Genomic DNA, 7,889 nt, shown 5'->3' on the forward strand with positions numbered 1-7,889 from the left:
TATTTGTTTGGTATCCTGACGTACATTTGATTGGTGAGTTGACAATAAGTCATTTTATAAATTTAGATAAATCCAACAGTTCCAGAAAATTTTAGTCGAAGCTTGACGACATAATTGGCTGGTTTTTGAGCCAGTTAATTAGAAATAGCCTTTTGCCTGAAAATATGCAGAAAATTTGGCAACACTTTTGCACAACACTCCCTACTCTGAGAACCAAGATGGCGTAAATTTTGCTTCCCGATACGTTCTTGATTTTCCTGAGTGGGATGGTTGGCGTTTTCAAGATAAACTAGGCCTACAACTGATCCATTGCCATGTTTGCCACTGTCGCACTAGAACTTTAGAACCAATTCATATTGTTACATTTTTGATATTGTTGCAAGTTTGCTTGCCTCAATACAAAATATACAGACTCATCTCGTAACTTCGCCTTCATCATTATCTCTAATGTCAGATAATTTCAACTGGCAACTCGATACGTGTGAGCGAAGAGTCCGTTTCGATTTTAAGGGACACATAATAAAGTTATGAGAGAATTTTGTACTTTTCCTTCGATATCTTCTCTTTGGAAACAAACTTTTGCATTTTATACCTAATTACGTCTAACTAGGCTATACTTATTTTTTATTATTACAATATGTTTTTGTAAGCTTGCATCTTAATATTTATATTTATCAGATATTACGGCGCTTCAAACGAACCGGCATTCATCTACTCGTTTGCGATCTTAATGGTGAATTTTGCAGCATTCTTCTACATGTTCATTGTTTATGTGCTACTTTACTATGCTGCAAGTTACCAAAAGAGACAAGGTAATATGCTCGCCCTGGCAAATAATAATGAAAGAGTTGCTTATTTATTATCACCCAGAAACTGCTGTTGTTATTCACGACTGTCTCTTTTTCCATTGGATCATATTTAAGATATAAGACAATATCAACGAGATAGCAACTTGTTCGCCCTGCTTCTCTTAAGAAGGTGCACAATTGGTACCGATTTTAAAGTTTTTGTTATGATCCGACTTAGATTCGAACCATGGTCCACTAGTATTATTATTGATCATAATTTATTTGTTTAACATTATTTTAATTCCATGAACAATCTACCAAAAACTGCGTTGCATGTTGCTGCTTTTCTTGGCTTTGCTTACTTGTTGTTTAATTTACATTCATAAACAAAGTAATATACTCAACCTCCACATGTTATTATTATTATAGCTGCAGCTAGACAAGGCAATGTCAACACAGTCAGTCAAGCACAAGCCAAAAGAAGCAAAGACTTATCGGGCACAATCATGCGCATCATGATCACCGACTTCTTGTGTTGGATTCCTATTTGCATTATGTCCTTCATGTCGTTTGGTGGAATTGAAATACCAGGCATTCTTTACCCGATAACAGCCATCTTCCTCATCCCAATCAACAGCGCAGTGAATCCGTGGATATACTCGTCATTTCTAGGAAGAAAGATAACGGAGATTCCGTCTGTGATTCGCATCCAAATGCAGCAAAGGCAAAGTTCATGAGCAACAAATCACATGAACATGTTGATCATCTCCAGTCAAAATCTAAAGTGTTCTTCATGAACATTGACAAAACAAGCGTGATTAACAACGTTTTCTGACGCTATTCTGATGTGTTGCAATAAGATGCAAATCTATCTTTGGGATTACTTGTGATTTATGTAATCAACAAATCACATGAACATGTTGATCATCTCCAGTTATAATTTTTAAAGTGTTCTTCATGAATATTGACAAAACAAGCGTGATTAACAACGTTTTCTGACGCTATACTGATGTTTTGCATGCAGATGCAAATCTATCTTTGGGATTACTTGTGATTTATGCTCCAGACGCATACTGAAGATCCCAGAACCTTTCGGACATGAGAGATACTCCATATCTTGTACTGCAATATTACCGTGCAATGTCATTCGCTTTGCTTTGTTGCCTTTATTAATATTCATCTATCGTTTCAATGCGCGCAAAGCATCCTGGAGGTGTTACAGTTAATGTTCGATTTGATTTAAATTCACCTGTGCTTTTGTATTTACATTTTGGATCATGGCCAGTGTTTGAACATTTTGATCTTTAAGCATTTCTTCAAGTGTCTCGCCAGGACACTGCCACGTAGTTTTGACTTGCGTTGAATCAAGGCCTTGTTGGATCTCTACTAATGACTTCATTAAAAAGCACAACAGCCTATCAGCCTATTTGACTATTTGATGTAGTCAAACAAGATTACAACTAAGGATCAGTTTACTTCTTGAATACTGTGTTTGAATGCTTTACCCTAAACATCACATATCAACATTACATATAGGAAATAAGAACATTAGAACAGAATATTAGAACAGAATGACATTCACAATTTGCATCTTCGATGACACAACCATGTGAATTAAAACAATGAAAACACAATTATTGTCCCGTTTTCAAAAGAGATAAATTCCTCATGTAAAAATTTCCAACCTTATGCTGTAAGATAAAGAGACACCTTGCATTTTAGTGGATCATCTTACTTTTTTCAATACTGTCATGTGCCTATACAAATGTGCTTTAGCCAAAAACAGTCTCAAAGAATCGAGAAATGTTATTTTGGACTAGTTTATTGACTGTAAAAAATGTAACAATAGTAGTTGTATAAAATATGAAAAACAAAATAAAAAAATATATTATATGAATTTTTGCCGCTGTTACAATTCATGATTTGTTGCTGTTTTATATATTTCGTTGAGAATATTTGTGAATTCATCTTGAGATTATTTATGATTGCTATGTGATGATTGATAAACATTGTTTGCCATCTAATAATTTCGCAGTGCGATCCTGTGAACCAGTGAGAACCGGGGTGGTAAAAGGATAAACCCTCGGCCCCGGAATCTCCAACAACAAAGATTGATAAATTGTTTACTTCTTATTCTCGTATCTGGGATTACGCCTTGTGAAGGTGATGACTTATGATGTCCTCCCGATAGTTCAAGTGGTTAAATGCCTAACTCAAAATCTAGTAGCGCCTGTTCGAATCTCCGGGTGTGCGCTAAAGCAACGTATTTCAAAGACTCCTCTCCATTCAGCGGCACCTAGTGGATGGAACAAACTTCGGCAACAAAACTTCAGCAACAATGGGTAACTTTACTTTGTCAATCTCGGTGACCGAGCCTGCGTCGGTGGTTCAAAGCCTCTACAAGTTGCGAAACTACCAGGAATAAGTTCTCAAAGAAACTTTTTCACTCCGAGGATAAAGTTTCCAACAACCAATGTAAATTGCAGAGGATGTTTGAGAGAAGATAATAATTTCAGTGCGAGAATAAAGTTTCCAACAATCAATGTAAATTGCAGAGGATGTGTGAGAGAAGATAATATTTTCAGTCCGAGGATAAAGTTTCCAACAATCAATGTAAATTGTAGAGGATGTGCGAGAGAAGATAATAATTTCAGTCCGAGGATAAAGTTTCCAACAAACAATGTAAATTGCAGAGGATGTGTGAGAGAAGATAATAATTTCAGTCCGAGGATAAAGTTTCCAACAATCAATGTAAATTGCAGAGGATGTGAGAGAAGATAATAATTTCAGTCCGAGGATAAAGTTTCCAACAACCAATGTAAATTGCAGAGGATGTGTGAGAGAAGATAATAATTTCAGTCCGAGGATAAAGTTTCCAACAAACAATGTAAATTGCAGAGGATGTGTGAGAGAAGATAATAATTTCACTCCGAGGATAAAGTTTCCAACAATCAATGTAAATTGCAGAGGATGTGTGAGAGAAGATAATATTTTCACTCCGAGGATAAAGTTTCCAACAACCAATGTAAATTGCAGAGGATCTGAGAGAGAAGATAATAATTTCACTCCGAGGATAAAGTTTCCAACAATCAATGTAAATTGTAGAGGATGTGTGAGAGAAGATAATAATTTCAGTCCGAGGATAAAGTTTCCAACAACCAATGTAAATTGCAGAGGATGTGAGAGAGAAGATAATAATTTCAGTCCGAGGATAAAGTTTCCAACAACCAATGTAAATTGCAGAGGATGTGAGAGAAGATAATAATTTCACTCCGAGGATAAAGTTTCCAACAACCAATGTAAATTGCAGAGGATGTGAGAGAGAAGATAATAATTTCACTCCGAGGATAAAGTTTCCAACAACCAATGTAAATTGCAGAGGATGTGTGAGAGAAGATAATAATTTCACTCCGAGGATAAAGTTTCCAACAATCAATGTAAATTGCAGAGGATGTGTGAGAGAAGATAATAATTTCACTCCGAGGATAAAGTTTCCAACAATCAATGTAAATTGCAGAGGATGTGAGAGAGAAGATAATAATTTCACTCCGAGGATAAAGTTTCCAACAATCAATGTAAATTGCAGAGGATGTGTGAGAGAAGATAATAATTTCACTCCGAGGATAAAGTTTCCAACAATCAATGTAAATTGCAGAGGATGTGAGAGAGAAGATAATAATTTCACTCCGAGGATAAAGTTTCCAACAATCAATGTAAATTGCAGAGGATGTGTGAGAGAAGATAATAATTTCACTCCGAGGTTAAAGTTTCCAACAATCAATGTAAATTGCAGAGGATGTGAGAGAGAAGATAATAATTTCACTCCGAGGATAAAGTTTCCAACAATCAATGTAAATTGCAGAGGATGTGAGAGAAGATAATAATTTCACTCCGAGGATAAAGTTTCCAACAAACAATGTAAATTGCAGAGGATGTGTGAGAAGATAATAATTTCAGTCCGAGGATAAAGTTTCCAACAATCAATGTAAATTGCAGAGGATGTGTGAGAGAAGATAATAATTTCACTCCGAGGATAAAGTTTCCAACAATCAATGTAAATTGCAGAGGATGTGAGAGAGAAGATAATAATTTCACTCCGAGGATAAAGTTTCCAACAATCAATGTAAATTGCAGAGGATGTGTGAGAGAAGATAATAATTTCACTCCGAGGATAAAGTTTCCAACAATCAATGTAAATTGCAGAGGATGTGAGAGAGAAGATAATAATTTCACTCCGAGGATAAAGTTTCCAACAATCAATGTAAATTGCAGAGGATGTGTGAGAGAAGATAATAATTTCACTCCGAGGTTAAAGTTTCCAACAATCAATGTAAATTGCAGAGGATGTGAGAGAGAAGATAATAATTTCACTCCGAGGATAAAGTTTCCAACAATCAATGTAAATTGCAGAGGATGTGAGAGAAGATAATAATTTCACTCCGAGGATAAAGTTTCCAACAAACAATGTAAATTGCAGAGGATGTGTGAGAAGATAATAATTTCAGTCCGAGGATAAAGTTTCCAACAATCAATGTAAATTGCAGAGGATGTGAGAGAAGATAATAATTCAGTCCGAGGATAAAGTTTCCAACAATCAATGTAAATTGCAGAGGATGTGAGAGAGAAGATAATAATTCAGTCCGAGGATAAAGTTTCCAACAACCAATGTAAATTGCAGAGGATGTGAGAGAGAAGATAATAATTTCTCAACTTTATTATATTTTTTCTTTTCTTTATCTCCAACTAATATTGGTTTGAAATAATACATTAGCTGCTTCGAACAATTCTTCAATGCTACTGTGAAATGCTTATAACACTAGGCTATTTGTTTATTATTGCCATTTAATAGTTGATTAAGTTGGTTAGGCTAACCTAAGCCATGAACAATTTGAAACCATTTTACATAATATTGTATATTTGTATATAATGATGCAATGAGTGAACAATGCATTCACTTTTTGTTTTATTGAAGTTTGTGAATGCAGAAATTGCTTCTAAACTTTGTTTGTAATGTCTCAAAACGAAACTAAAAATGGTAGAACGCAGTGGAAAATTTGAAATGCGTGATAATGATGATAACTATAATGATAATGATGATTATGGGGTAAACTACAGAGTATGTATGAAAGAAGATCAAACTTTTTGAACTTTTTTATCTATTGTTTTTTCTTTATCTGCACCTAACAATAGTCTTATGGGTTTATTTATTGTCGCTCTACATCAGTTATGGTGCGACAGCGACAGGACTCATGTTTAATTTTGTAAAATGTCATCACATTGTAACCCGACTAATTCTAACTGCGTTAGGCAACAAAGAACAAAATCGGTACCGCTTCTAAAGTTTTTGGTATGACCCAAACTGGAAACGATCTCAGATCTACCAGCTCCAGAGCCCAAGACGATACCACGGGGGCCATTGAGCTGGTTTTTCTTGAAAAGGCACACAGCTGCTTCATCGGCGATTATGTTGAAGTACTCCCCGTCTATAAACTTATTGATACTTTCAAAGTTTAAACTAATTCAATTTGCCGTTCGATGATTGGTCAATAATTTACAGTAGTTCACTAAAAGTATGAACAATATAAAATCATTCGATGTAAAATGTGAAATCTGTGATTCTTGCGCCTTGTTTTGATTGTTTGCTTGTTGTTGTTCAGGTGTGTTCAAAACTGGAAAACTTTATTTAGATATAAAATTTTCTTTTAGTTTCATATCAAACCGAGTAAAAATTTCGTTTCGTTCACATTTGTTGAGACTCTGATAATTGTGGAATGTGGACAGCAAGGGCAGCACTCCGACGAATGAGTTTTATGTTGTACGCCTGTGGCCCATGATCTGCATGTTGTACGCATGTGGTCCATGAGCTGTATGTTAAACACGTGGTCCATGAGCTGTATGTTTTACGCATGTGGTCCAAAAGCTGAATATTGTACGCCTGTGCTTCATGAGCTGTACTGTATGTTGTACGCCTGTGGTCCATGAGCTGCATGTTGTACACATGTAGTTTATGAGTTGTATGTTGTACGCATGTGGCCCATGAGTTCTATGTTTTGTACCCCGGTGGCCCATGAACTGTATGTTGTACGCCTGTTGCTCTTCCTTGCTATGAGCTAAACCCATCAAGATGTGTTCCCCACACGACCAACAGCACTCTTGATAACGCACCGTGACCGGTCTTCATAGCAAGTGTCTATTTATACAAATCTTGAAAATATGAGCTACAACTATATGGGCTAATAAAGCTATTGCCTAAATATATGTTGCTGTTTTTTTTTGCAACATTTTCTTTTTTTATTTACTATCTAACTAAAATTTTTCTCAAGGTGTTGCGACCGTGCCAAATTTCTTACAACTTAATAACTTACTTCGGTCACAAGCACGATTTAACGTTCACCTTTTGCCGTTTCTACCTTTATCTTGACCTTTGCTATGTTGACGTGTATTGTTTTTGCTGGGATGGTCAGAAATAATAACAACTGAACTGTTGTCCATGAGTTGGGCCTGGTGTACACTACAATCGTGTTCTCTGTTTAATTCTATTGTTGAAGTATTTTTGTGGTTTCTCAATGCTACACATACTGCAGTCTACTATTTTAAATTATGAACCTTTAAGTTCAATCTATGATGTTCAAATACCAGTCCCGAAGGTTCAGGTTTGATTCTTGATCTGGTTTTGACTTTTAAGCTAGCTTTATGAGTGCTGACATGGCTACCTAGAGATACGGCCTGATTTGTCACATTTTGCAAAAGTTTTCAGATTTTGTCAGCTTTTGGCGACTGTTTGAATGGATTTTTCTAAAAATTATTTTTTTACACCTTGTTTGCTGTTTTTCCCAGATGATATAATAGGTTTTAACATCACTACATGTTGAAAAACAAAAAAAATTTGATTTCAAAGATTTAGTCAGACTGTTAATTTTTCAATAACAGTCTGATTTAGTGTTTTTCAACTTAGCCTACTTTTTCTCATTTTCTACTTCTTCCCCAAGGCAACAAAAAAGTAGGAAACCGCAAAAATTAAAAACATCTTAAAAAATGTCAGTTAAGCACTAGGAGTAGCTGTAATCAAAATCTGCAAAATGTGACAAATCAGACCGCATC

Source organism: Aplidium turbinatum, chromosome 1 (assembly GCF_918807975.1).
Source record: "Aplidium turbinatum chromosome 1, kaAplTurb1.1, whole genome shotgun sequence".
Classification (NCBI taxonomy): domain Eukaryota; kingdom Metazoa; phylum Chordata; class Ascidiacea; order Aplousobranchia; family Polyclinidae; genus Aplidium; species Aplidium turbinatum.